This window comes from Anopheles funestus, chromosome 2RL (assembly GCF_943734845.2).
Source record: "Anopheles funestus chromosome 2RL, idAnoFuneDA-416_04, whole genome shotgun sequence".
NCBI lineage: Eukaryota > Metazoa > Arthropoda > Insecta > Diptera > Culicidae > Anopheles > Anopheles funestus.
The window spans coordinates 64,773,240-64,791,879 of record NC_064598.1 but is presented as its reverse complement, the minus strand read 5'-3'; positions in this window follow the sequence as shown (position 1 = coordinate 64,791,879).

Sequence of the window (18,640 nt, the reverse complement as noted above, 5' to 3'; positions counted from 1 at the left end):
ACTTTTATTTCACCTGTACTTGGTACCATTTTCTTCCAGATTTTCCTTCCATCTGCAATACTAAAATAATAACAGTAATACCAAAACCATGCTACAGCATTCCATCGCTGCAGGTTGTACCCTTTGTAAGCAGTTCTGGCAGAAATGTTTTCTGGCTTTACACTCACACCAAACGCACGGTCCCCAAACACCGACCCTGCGCTCCCAAGTGTTTCGTTGTGTTTGCCAAAAGCATTATGATGTTTGCAATCGACCGGCAGTAAGCGTACCGAGTCTCCTGATACACGACTAAATCCTTACCGTCGCACCAGTCCAACCTGCAACAAGCCAGCTTTATTTGGTGTTGGCATTCGGCTTTATGCTTCTTTCACTCTCTCTTTCTCTCTCTCACACACACATCTTTTTAGGCAGGTGTTATCGATTTTTTCTCTTTTTTCAAAAAATTCACTTTCCGCACGGTTACATTTGCCGCAAGCGGCAATGTTTTTTCCGTTTTTCGTATATTTTTTTGTTGCTCACAGTCTTACGAGGGCATGACACGTACCTGGCCTCCTGCTCCGATATCCAATCAACTCACACCGATCGACAGGGTGGTTCCGAGTGCAAACGCTTGTGACTATGCACCGTCTTCCATCCCTCGGGGTACGGATGGCAAAATGTGTAACATATCGTCGTGCAATTTAAAAGATTGACAAGCAAATGTACCATGCGCCTCCATTGGCTTTTTTTTCATTGGGTTAAATCCGATTTTTCAACAATATTTTTGTGATTTTTATAAGTAACACAATGTTTTGCATAACATGGAGATATGGTATGAAACTAATAATAAATTTAGGTGTTATGGTATTTTGATGATTTTATTGCTTTATTTAAATTAGACATGAAATGTTACATATCGTACAGAAATAATTTTCAAACAAGTGTAATTAGGACCAAGAAATATTAGTTAGAAATACTACGATGATCAACAAGCGATCTCTTCCATTTTTTTATTTATGAAAAGATTGTTTTTTAAATTATATCCTTTGCGCAAAGAGAGCAGAACAAATACGAAAATTGTACTCGGCCTATTGTAATACGCGAATTTGCACAGAGATTCTTTTAGATTTAGAGTACTGAAAATATTCCAATTGTTACTTACTTACTTATCCGACTGAAACGCTCACGGTCGGGTGCCATCGTCAGTCAATCTATTATCCTGACCTTTGTAGCGAATGCTTCAACGTCATCAATTCATCTTATTTGGTCGATCTTAAAAAGATTTTACCTGTTGGGTTGTCCGGTGCCATTCTAGTGATATGACCAGCCCATTTGAGCATCCAATTTTCCAGAGTTTATTATATAACTGAAAGAGCTTACAAAAATATTGCAAATGTTACATAAAATTAATTGCATTCTATTTTCATAATACAAAATTTCATTCCACTTTGTTATCTTTTAATTTCTAGCTATAACACAAAATATCGAAATATGGCTAAAAAAATAGTATCGATAACTTTAAAATTAAAATAATTAAAAATGTGGATCGGAGTCGATCACAATAGGATGAACAACAAAGGTGAAAATGAAACTGGTTGGCACGAGAATTTGAACAAATGCATGGTACTTGTTAAAAAATTGTTAATTTAAGATTTTTTCCGAGGTGATTAGTGAGGATTGCCGGCGATTAGAGATGATTAGACAATTTCCAGGCCCAAATCATAACACCTGGGCTCGTAGACGTACAAGACAGAGGAAAGTTCACCAGAGCGTTTTTGCGGACAGCAAACCTGGTGAAAGATCTTGGGGGATCCTTGTTGTGGAAGACCAGATAGCGGATCAGTATTCCAACCACCAGAATAGTACCAACGGATCGATAAAGTCACACAGGTAATTTGTTTGTGAGGTCAATGATTGGAAGGACTGAACTAACAATCGAAGCGACATGATGGCGAAAACAAAAAAAACATCATCAGCGAAGTTGCTAAGTGATCTTAAATTAAAAACACACTTGGTGATTCGTTCTCTAGCCCAGTAGTTTGTTCTTGCGTTATCAAACAAACCCATCCACGAGGAAGATCATTCTTTTAAACGACTAAGCAACAGTGTTTCAGTACAAAAAAGGGGTTTCATTCGGTTCATAATGCAAACTGATGACTTACGTTCGGACGAATCGGTATTCATTCTAAGAACGAACTCGATAGGGCAGATTGCTAGCAAAACTGCCTCTCTTAGCAAAATTGCATATGCAACAACAAAGCAAAAAAAACAAACACACATTAGGAAAGCGGCAGAGTAATGTAAAAAATGCATCTTAGAAAAACCCCTCCTCTTTACGTTGATGCCGTCACCTTTACTGACCTTCCGACGCAACTTCACACTCCGTCTTCCCGGCTCGTGCATGCTTCTTGGTTGAAATATAATCATCAGATAATTAATGCTTGTGACGCGGTCGCCTTTAAAGAATGCTTGTGTAACACTTGCAATTAGCACCGAGTTCGGAAGGGTCATTGGGGAGGAGGAGTGGAGATAGTGCGGGGGGGGTGGTGTATGGGATGGTGCTGCGGCTTTTACCAGTTTCCGACGATGACACGATGGCATCAGCACTTGGTTAATATGTACAGGCAATCTTCATCTTGCAACGGCCGCGATTCGACACAAGAAGCAAGCAAAACGTTAAATAAAACGAACGCTCAGCGAAGATCTCCACCAAACGGGCAAGCCTCAGTTCCATGGGAGTGCTTCTTCGCGAGTCAGCACTAATTAGCGGTCGCCAATCAGACCGTCTTGGGAGGGCCACCGACTAGCTGTAGCATTATGCAACGGTTGATTACGACTAATGCCAAGATGCTCCAAATCGAACGGCCCAGCAAACTATTTATCCGGGTGTCTTTTGCAAAATATACAAACAAATCGTCGAAAGTAGAAGAAAAAACACAACACGAGCAAAGATATTTATGGAATACGCGCAAGTGAATTCATCGGTTAGTATTTAATTTATTTTTACTATCCCAACCGGCCCACTGCTCCCCCAGTCCGGCGATGATGGTGCAAAATGCACCGCTTGTGGCACGTTTGATGGGACGTAAACAAACGATACGGACAGGGAAACTGTGTGACTTGAAGCACATTAATGCCTGAAACATCTCCACTTCCGTCAACAACAGCCATGTCGCCCGTGTACGTGTATCGAATCTCACACTCTTTGACGTCAACAAGGTTGCATTCTCCAGTTGTTTCCAGTTGTGCATCGATTGCACAAAACGACTATTTTCCCGTGGATGTGGCTGTGGATGCTGATGCACCCGCTTCGTTCGTTAACTCGTAAACAGAACCACGAAATGAATACGCGAATGCACTGTACGTATGCAATTTGCATCACACACCAATACACATCAGCGTACATCAAGCGCGAAGCAGACAGATCGCGATCATGCGGGATGGATTGCATCATCGGTGGAAATTTTATAATAATTTACGCTCTGTCAATGGTTTTAAACAATAATTTTATATCATCTATAGAATGGTATTATCATTGTTAGGAAAAAAGTAAAATATTTATGATTTATGAATCCCTCCAGCTTAGGTGGAATTCTTCAAATAGCATTAATATCTATTCTATAATAAATAAATAATTTGATAAATGTAATCGTGTAACTAACACGATCAAAATACATACTTACACGTATTTAAACGACTTAATTGGGAAGTATAATTTTAATGAAATACAACAAAACTCTAAGCCAAGTGAATATGTTCTTAATACACCATTGTAGTGATGTATCATCAAGACTTCACTTTATATTCTTCGCACTGAATATTTGATCTACCAGCACATATACATAAAAATAGCATAAATTAACTTAAACATATATACACATATCACACATGCACACGTTCCATATCGAAGCAAGATTTCATCCCGAAAAGGGATCTCTCAATCATTTCCCACTCTAAATGGTCACGTCTTCATTATTATGCGTTACAGATCCGAAACGGTACCTCATACTGCTATCGTTCCACATCTCATTTCATGCTACTCCCTAACTCACTACTAATTCGATGGATGGCTGTGCTTGTTTCTTCTTCACTTCCAATACAAACGGCGCGAAACGAATAACGAGAGTTTAGAACAATTTAAGCTTTAATAGGCAAGGCAAGTCCCAACTACTTGCCCAGTGCTCAACCGAACCCATCGACAAAAAAACCCACCGCAAGAGCATGCCGCATCTTTCCGTGCATGAACCGCGGGGTCGGTTTGAATGGATCGAATAGCATCCTCGTCGATGTGCCCCGGGGGTAGCCCGGGTTGGCCTCGGGATCGAATTCCGATACGCATTCAAGACGTGCACGGGAATGCGGTATGTGACCGGAGTGTGGTGGTGTCGGCATGTGTTAGAGATTGCTACCAGTGTGCTGTGTTGCTCGGGTACGACCCGCCAGAACTATGTGGCCATCTGTTAAAGGTCACATACGGGGAGGAAGGTTTGAATTACGGCACTACACACGCGACTCTCGCGCGTACGCAGCTTTGGGGATTCGATTTTATAAGTTGCATTACGTCACTCGCTACATCACTGGGAATTGGTTGTGAACGGGTAGATTGCCAGCTACGAAAAACGTTAGTATTCGATGTTTTTCTTTGTATGTATGAACTCTATCAAATATTAACATTTAGGGACACTTTTGATTCAGGAAACCTTCTTATAACACACATATGCACTTGGTTTATGGAACTTTTTTTAACCACAAAATTATGAGAATCCATAATGGAACAGTCAAATGTAAAAAAAATTTACAAAATGCTGGGTTGAAAGGCAAAACATTGTTTTTACTTCTTTACATCTCACCACGTGTTGTACAGTGTGTTCTAAAATCAAAGCGTTACATATATTATTTTTTATTTCACAAATACAAGGAAACGCAAACGGTAGGGTAACGTGAGCGCAGTTTAGAAAATCGCGAAAACGAATATACGGCACTTAATACCGAAACCCCAAATATGTTAGCATATCAGCAAAAATAGATATAGGATCGTATGCCATTGATATTAAACGTCAGATTTATACTCAAATTTGATTTTGATTTGACAAAGAAACTATAGTTTATTATTGTCAATAATATTTTTTTTACTATTTCCTTTTATGTATAATATTTGTATACAATTTAGTTAAAAATGTCGTTATATTTCAACTCTACAAATGTCCAATATGTAAACAGCCGGCCCATTTAACATTCCATATCAATGGCACGCGATTATATAAATATTTCACTGCTTGGCTAACGTATAGGGCATTACGATTTCAATTGTCGAGTATTTCATAGGGTCGAGTATTCTTTTCTCTTAACATGGCTCGCCGCACCCTATCATTTACGTTTTCCTGTAACCCAAAAAAACTATAACTCAAAAAACATGTAGATTTACACATTCAGGAATAACTTTGAATTTAAAACTAACAATAACAACAATAAAATGGTGTCCTAAAAATATGTTGGTGCGTGGATGAGAAATGTAACGAAATCGTATTGCAGTTTAAAATTAGGAGGAAAAACAATCTGAGAATATGTCCAAACAAATTTTCCAAGAAATAACATGTGTTGTTACGCCCTTTAGTTATTAAATCATTACATTTAAGTAAATTTTGCCAGCATCGAGATGAGATCCTGGCTTTTTAGCCAGCATTGAGATGAAAATTTGCATGTAATTAATATTTTTGAACACCGACAGGTTTTGGTGTCTTGAATCTCGTAATTAATTTTGTTTTCTAAAAAATATTAAATGAAAAGTGTTGTGTTTAAAATGTGTTTAAAATAATACTATCTTTGCCTCTAATAGAAAAAAAAACTAAGTGAGGCTATTGTTTTGTAACACAGTGTACCAGAAACTGAAAACAAAAATTGACTCGCTTGATGAATAATGTAAACTATAGAATTGATTTAGCAAAGAAAGCTAAACATTCAATTAATCCAAATGTGATTAGTAATTGTACATTCGGCTTCCGGTTCTTTTTTTCGTGCTGTTTAATGTTTAACTTCAATGCCCCACTCCACACCACCGCCATTTCCTTTCTTTGCCCTTTATTGTACTGATAAATTTTACAATCACCAGAGGTCAACGAACCGGATAATATTTCGCACAAACGGCCGGAGCGAAGTTTACTGATTGTTGCTTTCTCGTTCTATTCGCGATGGCCGATCGCGTTGTGCCGGTGCGTTCGGGGCGCGTGTGGCACAATATGTCTTACTCTAATTGTTGTTCCACTTTTTGCCTTACGCGCAAAGCGGATCGTATCCATCCTGCTCATTCCCCGTTTGGGTCCTTGCTGAGGGATCCACAAGTCTGTCCGAACACACCATACCACCGTAATACACCGCTGCATTCTTGCCCAAGCCCAACCGCGCCCCTTCAAATAGCGCCAACGGTAACTTATCTAAAATTAAACCCTACTCGGAGGGTATTATGAGCCGCGCGCAAATATTCTTATCTATTCTAACGAACAACTAATGAGTGCGTCCCATCCGTTGCCAGCGTTGTGTTTCCCCATTCGGGACGATGATACGCTGTACAAATACATGCAGCTCTCGCAGATCGTGAAGTACGAGTTACAGTGCCGGGCATAGGTATAGTAATTATTTTAAATGCAGTTAAGTAGTGTTTCAAAGTACTTCTATAATGTTAATTATAATATTTATGATCGTATTATTTTTTTCACGTGTTTAAAGTAAGCATTTATTATTATTGAAAATACGCATTTATCAGCAACTAAATAAGTTCCAGCACTGTTACTACAATGGCGACCTCTCTGCTCGTGTTGCCATTTAACGGCACAAACTTCAGCATCCGGCTGGTCAACATCGCTCTTCTTCGGAATCTGTCTCTGGCTCCAAACAGCTCACAACGACCATCCGTTATCTAATCATGGGACCTCCATCTGCAGCAATATTGCATGCATGTATGAGCACGATAATAGCAGTAATAGCACGGTAAGTGCTGGATAGAAAATGAGCCTGGTTCCTACTTTTCAATGCTTCGCTTCATGTTAAACCAGCAGCAGAATGCGCGAATTCTCTTTCGCGTTGAATATCATCCGTTCGTTTTTTTTTATTGTCATTCTTCTGCTTTGTGCCCCATTTGCATTTACCGTGCGAGAAAGGTACTTGAAGACACTTTGAGAACCTTCACCATGTTCTATTCAAGCCCGACACGACAGGGGATGTGATATATGATCCAGCGCATTTTGGTCGAAGATAAAACGATGAAGAAACTGCGAGCTGTGAACAAATGAGACGATGTGCTGATGAAGTGACGATCGACACCCCGTCCTACATTTGCATCCCTTCTGTAAAATGCACACATCAACGGGCGGCTAATGAGATTTCTCTATCTTACGCACCCTGACGACAGCAAACACGGAAGCAAAATGACAATAAGATACGACGCACACTTTAGTCAGGGACACTTTGCTAATGCTGGTAATTCAATAATCAGGTCGCTGACAAAGAAGAAAGAGTTTCGATTCGATGATCGATCAAAATGCACCAACACCGGATGAAAAGAATGAATGAGTTGTTTACCTTACCTTTTAAAAAAACATTAGCAACGAACGAAAAGCGTTCCAAAAAAAGCTAAGCAACGTGAGTCTGCGCGAAGAAACATGGACAAAAAATTACAATTTTTAACCAATAAAAAAAAAAAGAAACACCTACCCTTCTGGTGCTCCCGTCGGCCATGAGCCGGACGTAACCCCTGTCGTCGATCGTACGTACCCAAGCATCCAAGGCGAGGAAGAAGAACGATAGCTCCCCATCGATAAGGGCAAGTAGGAGGAATGGGCCGGGGGTGGCTATTGGGGACAAGGGAGAAGACTAAACCGAATGAAAAAGACGCATTCGTTAGCCGATAACAAATCATAGGTGGAAGAAAAAGGACGGCCAGCGTCAAACGGCCAGAGTCTTTGCTCGAGCAATCGTGTTTAGTTTGACCTAATTTTGAAGCCGCTGGTACGACTGGTATAGCTTAGAGTTAGAGGAAGATTGGAGGAAGGCAGAGATGCGGAACGAGGGTAGGGAGGGGTGAGTTGTTTTTCACCCCCATGCACACGCGGCCCCAAATGGTGCGGCCTAACGCACACAGGCTAGCTCACAATCGAGTATGTTTACGAGCTTTGTGTGAATTTGATTGCCCATTGGCTTGAGCGACCATTCTGGTGCGTTGTTCGTTTTTGGCCACGGAATACGTTTTATGGCAATTTTCGTCATTTCGGTTATTTTTCATTTCGGTTTTTTTAATATTCTCGTAGTAAACAGTTTAGCATGTTTAACCAGTATTTTTTTGTGTGTTTTGTGTAATCAAATGTTGATGGTGTAGATTTTTAGATGCTAAAGTATAGTTGAGAACTTTGAGAATTTATTTCGAGTTAAAGATGTATGTCCTATGTAACAAGTTTTGCTGAAACGAGAATTTCATTTGTGGGACCGTTGCTCCTTGCGAAGGCTACAACCGCTCTATTACAGCCGACTAGTTGCCCATGCTATATTTATTGCCCAGTTATTAGTTAATGAAATAGGCGCACCATACTTATTATGAAACATACATTTATAAGCCCCTAAGCGTGCTATTAGTACTAAAAACACAAAATGGCTACCAAGTACCAATAAGGAATACGCGAGCCATGCCCCACTGGCCGCCATGTGTAAAACATTTAATCTATTTAGTCATTTGAACGACTATCACAGTAATACTCCAACTTTAAAAAACTGGATTTTACTAGGATAGAGCGATAGCAAAAATTAGGGTAATTTATAATATGTTCAATTACCCCGAAATCTGTTGGACAAAATAAGAATAATTTATGTATCATATCTAATGGGCAGCAAATGTAATAAAATTTTACATTTTCAATTTTGTTAGTTTAAATTCATTTATATTCATGTGATGTATTTTTAGTCTACTATAAACAACATTTACCTACATTGGTTCAGGCGAGATATGAAGACAGCTTATTTGGAAAGATTTAAATTAAATTTAAATCAATTAAATTTCCCCAAAGTTTCAGTTTCAGGTACCTACAATTAACAAAACTACAGCCCAAAGTTTATTTGCATTTATCAGCATTTTCAGCATTTTTTTCCTAAATCAACGTTTGGATGACATTTTCGAATATCAATTAATCTAATTTTATGAGCTGTTCATTACGAAATTTTTGAGTATTTGATGAAAAATTTTTTAGTTTTGCAAAAGTTTTTGTCATCAAACACACGTTTTATAAGCACGAATGCCAAAAATTGCTATTTAGTAGGTAGTTGAAAATTTCTTGAATTAAAATATTATAATTTAAATATTACCATTTATACATTCGCATACAAATTTAATCACTTCAACAATTAAAAAAAACGTTTCAAAAAAACAAATTGAATGGTCTTTGATCTGGACTTCTGATTGTAATAAAATGAATAAAATGTAACTACTATAAATAGTTCTTAATATAATAATTAAAATTTATTTGATAATACCTCATAGTAATCAGTTAATTTCTATTGGATGGGACACATGTCTCTCCGACAAATTATTTCACTTATCGATGATGTTACGTCGTAAACGACAAATTGTTTGATCAACATCTTGAAATTTCACCCGGTCTCCACACCCACAAGCAACGAACGCCAAGAAGCGAATGTTTAGAACTCCTTTTCCGAGAATATTGTTCGGAAAATATGATTTGATTTCCACCTCAAAACACGCGATCCCTCTAATGGGGACAATTTTATTACCAAACCAACACCAAGGCAAAAGGAAACGAATCCTTTCGCTCAACATTTTGGGTTTCTTATTAATTCTCCCCAAAGCAACGAAGCGCTTATTCTTGGCGCTTAGCAGAGCAACAACAAATATGAGCTAAAAGCATGCGAAAAGAAATGCGAATGAAGGCGAAATAACGACATCTTGATCAAAACAGCAACCGTACACAAGGGTCCCATCGCCGGGGACAAATGACATTTTACGACGGGTGTGTTGTCGGTAATAAACGCCTTCGACTTCGAAAGCTTGTTAGGGAGCATCTTCTCGTCGAACGATCTTCCTGCAGCCGGACCCCTTTCTGTATCTACTAAAACCCGATCGAAAGATGCCATCATCATTCTCATCAACTGTGGGTGGCTTCCTGCGAGGTGGGTCGTTTCACGGGTCCAATTGTCGTAAAATCTGTCACACGCCAAATGACACCCTTCCATTAAAGCGTATTGGTGTTAATGGGTTTATCTAAATGCTATCCGCGGATATTTTGCCACACGGGACACGTGCTGCAGAGCATGATAAATGAAACACTTTGTGTTGTATGTGAACATGCGGAGCAAAATATGCTACAAAATGTTGTCCTGCTCCAATACACCGGGAAGATTAGTAGTAAATGTTTTCATTAATGTGGCCCTTTCAATAATTGGCAAATATACTAATTTCCGTGTGTGTGTCGAATTAATAACAAATGTTTTTAATTGGATAAGTGTTCAAGCATCTCATAATACCATTTCCTATCTCATTCAGCAGATCATAGCTGACTACTTGTACCATTTAAAGCAGTACTACAAACTCACTGCATAAAATAACCATTTTCTACCACCAAACGAAAGTCAACTCCATAATCGAATTCGCTAAACGAAAAGCAAGAATGAACGAGAGAAAATCGAGAAAACACAACGTCCACAGAGAGTTGGGTTGCATTTCTCCAGCTTTCCACGGATCGGTGATGTTGAAACTTTTCCAGCCGCAACCAGTCTCAGGCAGGAAGGCGCCAGAGAAGATAATAAATTTAAACACCCCAAATTTGTTTAAATCAGTAATCGTAAAATCGTGGCCACCCTCAGCGGAAAACTTTCCCCCAGCCAAAACTCGTCCGGCAAACAGAAGCCGGATCGAGTGGATTAAAAAGCAAAGGAACGATCTTAGAAACACTGGGAAAACGATTTGGAGGGGAGAGAGTAAAAAAACCCTGGAATCCACAGCACACTAAAACGTTAGCTTACAAACTAGCCGCCCGTCGGCCGCGTTGGGAAATGTTTATTTCATGCTGCGGTTGGAACTCGGAAACCCGTACAGAACGGGCCAAACTATCAACAATCACACCATCACAGCCCGTTTTGCCGTCTCATCTCATTCGCTCGTTCCGAGAAGAGAAAACACATCCGAACTCAGCCATCAACTTCATCCGCCTAGCGCTTCAGCAACTTGCTTCTTTACGTGTTTCCCCTTTTTAGATGGATTTTTTTTCCCTCTCTCAATCGGTGAAACATTTCCACTGTTTCTGCATTCCCCCATTTCTTCATTCCTCCACCAGGGATGACAAATGGCGACCAAACGTCGTGGCTGGTTGGAGAAAAAAAAATGGGTCACGCGTAGATTTAACCTACTTTTGCCTATTCAACGTACCAGATTTAAGGGATGAACGAACGCAAGAAAGGAACGCAGGGGCAGGTTGTGCAAAGCACCGGACAAGTAAGAACGAGAGAAAGACATGATGATAAAAAGTAAGACAAAAGCTTGTGTGAGGTTTTTTTTACTATATAGCTCCCTAATAAAAGTGTCCAGCAAAAAAATTGGACAATTATCAGCAAGTTGAAATGCTTGTGAACTACACGATAAAAGACATTTCTACAAAATGGACACCAGTTTAGTAGCAAGAGGATACTCCAGGTACGATCGGTTTGGAAGCACTCTAACCTTCAAACAAGCTCACAAAAAGCTCACAAAAAATACGCATCTGTCATCCATTTCAAACAACCATCAGTACGCAACTCCATGCCAAAAGATAGCTTTACCAATTCAACTGAACATATTAGTAGTCATAGACACGACATGAAGTTTATCTAGCAATACTGACACACACACAGACACAAAACCATCCACCCCAGACATGTGTTTACACTGCCGTGACGAAAGGCTGCTGACGATGACACCACCTACGCACTTTTTTGACAACGGCAACGTTGCGGCTATTAACACTACTAAACCACTAAACAACGCTGTGGTACGCACTGTCGGATGGTGTTTGTCTTTACGAGCCGTTCAATGCCAACCGAAGTGTTGCTCAAAATCAAACAAAACGTTTCGTATGTGAGGTTTTTCTTTTATTTTTTGAATCCAAATATGTACACATAAAATGTTGTGCTTTCGTTGCAATGTTATGAAATTTGTTTTACAATTTTATTAAAATGCAAATTTCTTTTTTAGGGTCTTCAAAAATAGGTTTTAGTTTTCTATGCTTTAAGGCTTTTTATTAACTGTTAGATATAATTGCATGCATGGGAATATTTGTTTGTTGGAACACATTTGGAAGAAATGAATAGGATCACCACAAAACTAAAAACGATTCGATTTTACAGCATCATCCCGATACGGAGTGACCGCAAAGCGACCACCTCACCCAACCGTCCAAGTGCGTTGACACAGATGCAAACATACGGCTACAGATGAGCAACACGGCCCACCGGTAAAAGCACAAACGGTGTGAGCCACGGCAACATCGGTACGAAAGAAAAGCAGAGAGTTGTGCATGACGGAAACGAAATAATAAGCGATTAACCCCATTCGTACCTACGGCGCAATGGCAAGACGAAGACGACGGGGAAGGGCCCGTTTAAAATATACTCCAAACAAAGATAAGGATGGAAAGGGGATGGAAGGTTGGGAAGACGAGTTTCTAGATAGGAAAGGGTTTTGGAATCGAACTGACTTTGTCACAACACGCGTACGTGCATACGGCAGCCAGGCAAAACCCTGACAAACCCATGACGTACGACCATTGCCTACGCCCATCCAAACAGCGATAGTAGATTTAGTAGGCTGGCCCTATTCCACCAATACACCACCGAAATGTGTCAGCTGATGACTATTGTTGCATTGGTTCGACAGATGTACATTTTGTTCCTTGACAGCTCATCCGTTTTTCCACTTTTTAATGCACCGAAGCAGACGATGATTGACTTTGTTTGTTTAAATTTAATTTTTTTTCTATTGTTACACAGTTTAGGGAAAGCAAAACATGTCAACGGAAACGAATATTTGGTTTAAACTGTTAGAATCATTGCAATGCACACATCGTTCGAAAGATTCCACTCAACATGACAACAAATGAATTAATTATGCTGATGTTTGGGAAATGTTTTACTCTCAAAAAAAGCTGACTGACGTTGAATATAACAATTGATTTAAATTGTATGTATGTCTGCATAAATTATACGTCTAACTTCCAAATTTGAAAAATATAAGATTAATTTAGAAACATTTAAACTCCATTTCAACAATTTAGTATCGTAGTAAGTAGTTCGAATAAAGTAAAGTAAAAGTGGATAAGGTTTAGTAAAAACAGATATGGCAATGGGGAAAATATGTAAACAAATCAAACTTTTTAAACCTATTTAATAAAAGCATTTGATTCTGTTTATCATTGTTAAACATTAACCGAGTATGCCCGGGATGCAGCAGTTTGGTGGGAGGAAATGCATACTAAAGAAATTAAAGAATGTAATGCCCTTAGTATCAACTCGACAATACGTCATAGACTGTATTTTACAGTCTTATTGTCAAGTTAATACATAAAATACTCAATAAATATATTTATAAATGAAATATAAAACTAAGTTTAAATATTAAACATAATTTATAATAAATTTTTCAACTTTTGATTCTAAAATTTAAAAATCAGTTTTGAAAAAACCATACTCATAGAACATAGAAAAAATGTTTTACCTGTAAACTCCAAACGATATATCAAAAAAGTGAATAATGTTTAAGCAATATGAATACCATAAGAATATTTCTGTATAGTTACTATGAAAATCCGTTTTTTTAGTTAAATGGATTAGAAAAAATGTGTTTCACATTATACTAAATCATTATGAATAAAAGAAAATTTAACGAACAGAAAAATTGTAGCAATATACTATATGTAAATAGTCTTTAAAGCATCTAAATTTTATAAAAAATAATGCAAAAATCCAGTATTATATCTAAAGATCAGAACAATATAAATATAAAATTTAACTGCTTAGTTTTCCGTGAAGTCTTACCTCCACGAATGAGTACTTATTTTACAACGTATTTGAGACGTTATTTATTCTATGAAACATACTAAAATATCTGTTATTTTTCCAAATTGTTTTTTTTTTGTTCTTCACGAAATTACTTTCTTACTTTTGATGTTATGTTGAGGTTATGTTGAGCACTGTATAAATAATTTTTTAACTACAAGAGTCATAATAAAAATACTTAAATAGCAAACTGAGCAAGATCTATATTTCTCTTTCCTTTCAAAACGTGTTAGGCCATGTAAGATATTTTCAAGCTATGTAATCAAATATCACAATTCCTATTCCACATTTTTATCACTTGCAAACTATTCCTAATCTACAGTTTAGATACAATGTGTCGTAGAAAAAGGAAACACTATTTCCAGCTTTCTCATCGCAGAAACGACGCAAAACAAAATAACATTCTAAGTCTATTGACTGCCTACTGAACGATGCAATATTGTCTGTAGCCAATACAACCGATCGGATTTGACCTACATTTGAAGCAGCACATCTTCCGCTTCTGGCAGCGAATGCAAAGCAGCTAAATCCATACCGGATGTAATAGAATTCAGTGAACTACAAATTTCGTATCCAAATAGTGTCGTTCTAAGCTAATCCAGGCTCCGTCAGCAAACTCCCATTTTGCACATTGAGTGCCTTGCTTAACAAACATTTATTGTTTTTTGCTATGCCGAGCTTCCTGTGCCAACAGCCCCCCATTTTGCCACAGCAAATTATCAACACAGAGTTCGTGCATGCCAATCTCGGGTGTACTCTTTTGCTTAGCATAACGCATTTGCCTGCCAAATGAGACGCCTTTTTGTGTGTGTGTGTGTGTGACGTGTGTGAAATGAATTTCCTTCTTGTCGGATTTGAAGATGAGCGAGTTGGTGTGCAGAATAAGTTTTGCTTTATGGTCTTTGTTTTCTTCATTTCAACCATTTTTGCAGATGTTGGAAAGCAAGATGAACGATCTCACCCGGCAGAAATGAAATGCCGACATACAAGACTTATTGCTTCGGTTGCATGATCAGCAAGCGTACAGGACCGTAAGATCGAACAAGCTCGAATCTTTTCTGTTGTAGCTTTTGATGCATTTCGTGCCAAGCAGATGTCAATAACCGTATACTGGAACAGTTTAGAACGGTAGGTATCACCTGAACGAAGGGTTTCGTTATTCCTGTTTAATCCGGATGCGACCCATGCATAAAACATTATGCAGAGTATCAATTTCGATAGCTCATAGCCACGTCGCTGGTTTCGTAAAACACTTTGGGAGCTATCAGGATTTCATGTCTACCACCGTGTGAGAGACCATTAAGGGCAAGCTTCTCTTATGGCAGAGGTCCTAAGGGAGCTATTTTCCGGTCAGCAAATGTTTGGAATCATTTCACACATCGTATCCGGGTGTGTTAATTTGCACCTTTAGCTCCACCAAAGTAGACAATCCGAAGTAATCAATAAAACGGCCGCTGGACATCATTTTGAGATGACAAACGGGAAGTAATCTTGTTTCGAACCGTAACGAAGTTGACATTTGTAGTGGTCCCCGAATGAGGATGTCTGAAATTCTAAATCTTATTGTGAAATCTGTAGAACTGTATCAGAAGCGATACAGAGACATCTTAAGGACTAAAAACAGACACACACACACACACACACACAAACCGAACTTGGAACTTGGGTCCTGCTCTTAAGACGGTTCGTGCCGGTTCAAATCCAATGCATTCGACTTCAGACTGAAACGAACCATACTCTGCTTTGATGTCGGTGAAGAGCAAGAAATAATATTGTCTAATTTCATGAATTATGACCGCGTAGCATCATTAAACTTGCATGGTGAACCATTTGTGCGGAAACGAGATTCCGTGCTGAGAAGAACGTTGGCCCACCAGCGCACTCGTGAGCGAAGGTTTGAGCCAGGGACTACCAGGGTTACGAAAATGTAACCGTCCACCTGGGTTACATGGGTTTCATGGGTGCGCATTTCAACTTGGGTCGGTCTCGAAACGTACCTTTCGGCACAAACGGGTATGAGAACGAGAGTACGAAAGGCCACTCCACGGCAATGTCTTTCGAGAGGGTAGCTGGAAACGTGCTACTATATGACGACGGTACAGGCCCCGGGCAAGGATATGTTTTATTCATCGGAATCATTTTCGAGCCCATCCACACAGCTCCAACGTCCGCAGAATTGGGGCTGCCGGGATTTTCCATCGTTCCACCAGGATGCGCACTGATGTGATTCCTCAACATGTTGACTTCCTTCGAAAATTACCTGCTGCAAAGGAAACACCCATAACTTGCCAAGAAGTCTGGGAACGCTTGGTTTGCGGCAAACGGTGTACAATACCACTGCAAAAGCTGAAACATAATGGTAACCTTCACATGATCAACACACTAGAAACAGCTGAAATGACTCGTCAAGCCATTTGGCTTTACGATACACCTTTTATGGGCACCCAAAACAAACAACCCGCATGGATTCGGTGCTGTGGAGGGATGAGATTGCTCAATGTGTAACTTGATATTAAAGTTCTCGTCCTGTTATACAAGACCCGTAAGGTTCACGACAGTGGAGTAATTTATTATGCAGAACGGAAGAAATTCTTACTGCAGTCTATGGATTACTATTATACCATGATGCACTAACGCACTGGAAAGTAACGTATTTTCGCTAAGTAAAAGCTCTAAAACTTGTCACGAATGCAATAACTAGCAGTCAATCAAATCCATCTATAGTCACGGTAATCTTAAATAACCGTGCAAACCATACTGTACTGATTGGACGATCAAAATAGTGTTGCCTTGATATTTTTAAACATTTGCTCATACTTTGAGCACACTACACCAAGCGCCCTTTACTTTGATCCGCAAATGTGTTATTACCGTGGTTTTTGGTATGCTTCAAAAAGTCAAACCGCTTTGGCAAGGACCCGGCATAATCGGCCATTTGCCAACTGTGTGTGCACCGAAACCACGCAAAAACCCATGCTAACGGTTACATACTGCAGTAGTGCGGTGTGTGGGTTTTTTACCACCTTTCTCTAGGTCGGACAACCATCGGGGTGTGCGGATATGGATATTTAATTTAATTTTAAACAAAACTATTTCGATTACACTCTCCATCTGCGTGTGAGTTGTCTAGCTTCGTTGTAGCTTTGGTAGGTACATAGCGGTCCCGCGATCATATGCCGACATTAGCGCAAGCACGCTAGTGTGTCTGGGAGTCTGGTTTGTAACCCAGTTATTTAAAGGTTTGTGGATCAATTTCGGCAGAAAACCAAACGCTTCAACTTCGACTACCGGCATACTGATGGAAGCAACAGAAGAAAAAAAACACACACATTTCTCAACTTCACATTTCTCACGTCTGACGTTTACTTTTTGCCCGATACCAATCAGCTTTGATTTTAATACATCCCGAGAGCGCTAGAATGAATGTGTTTTGCTTGTTTTCCGGGCCACTTGAAGATGGGATTCAATCTTAGGTGAATTTGATTAAGCAACTTTTTTTCGGATGTTTTGGAATAGCTTTATCTTAAGATTAATTGTTTGCTATATTGCCTGCTTGTTTGTTAAATGTATACTAATTTATCATATCACTGTATTTACAACTTGAAATTGCTGTAAAAGTTAACATCAAAAAGCGTGAAAAGACATTTCCTCACCGAAAAACCAAACTATGGAACGGTTCTGAAATTAGAAAAGGTTGTCTTTTTATGTTAGCTAAGCTTTGGAGTATTTTAGACAGACACTGAATGAGACCAAAAAAAGCAATAAACTCAAGTTTATTTGAAATTTAAGAACTGATGACCTTTATTCTATACTTCTCATCCCGCAAAAAACCATCTCATTTTCCACACACAAAAGCTATTGAATTCGACTCTTCACCTCGTTTATTCCATTTATGCCAAAAGCATGTGAAAATATGTATGCTGAAGCAATTTCGGAAAAGAGGTATGGAAATTTCCAACACCTACCAAATCTAAAAACCCTGTTCGGGTTCGAGCCGTACAGATTGTTTAGATAGGTATATCTTCGTTTATCCGTTTTTACCATTCGGCTTAGAACTGCTGTATCGTTGGCCGCTCGTTCAAGCCAAACAAATCCACTCCAGTCGGCCAGGCGCATTCGAGGTGATGTCTACGTGCGCTGGCAACGGTTCGCACCGGAGACCATCATCGAGAGCCAACCATTTGAAGAGAATTTTAATGATTATTTTAATTGAAATCGTACTTATTTCAACATAGTCCTCACACGATGGCCATTCGTTTAGTGGATCGTGCTACATACGTGTATATTCCTTTCTGGTGAAAAGTGTACCGGTCGTTACCGTTGCGTCAGTTCCACAGCCAAACATTGATAACTGTTTTCACTACCAAAACAGTACATCTAGTATTTAATCCTTTGTGCGGTGAGTTTTTCGCATATAGGAAAATTCTTATTTAGCAATCCATCGTACTCCACAAAACCCATTCCGTTTGAGTACAAAAAAGGGTATTTATTTCTTGCTACTACTGGCAAAAGATTTTATCAACCCATATCTGTAGCAAATGCATAGAATACGTAATAAAATCTTGCCTATCTTACTTAC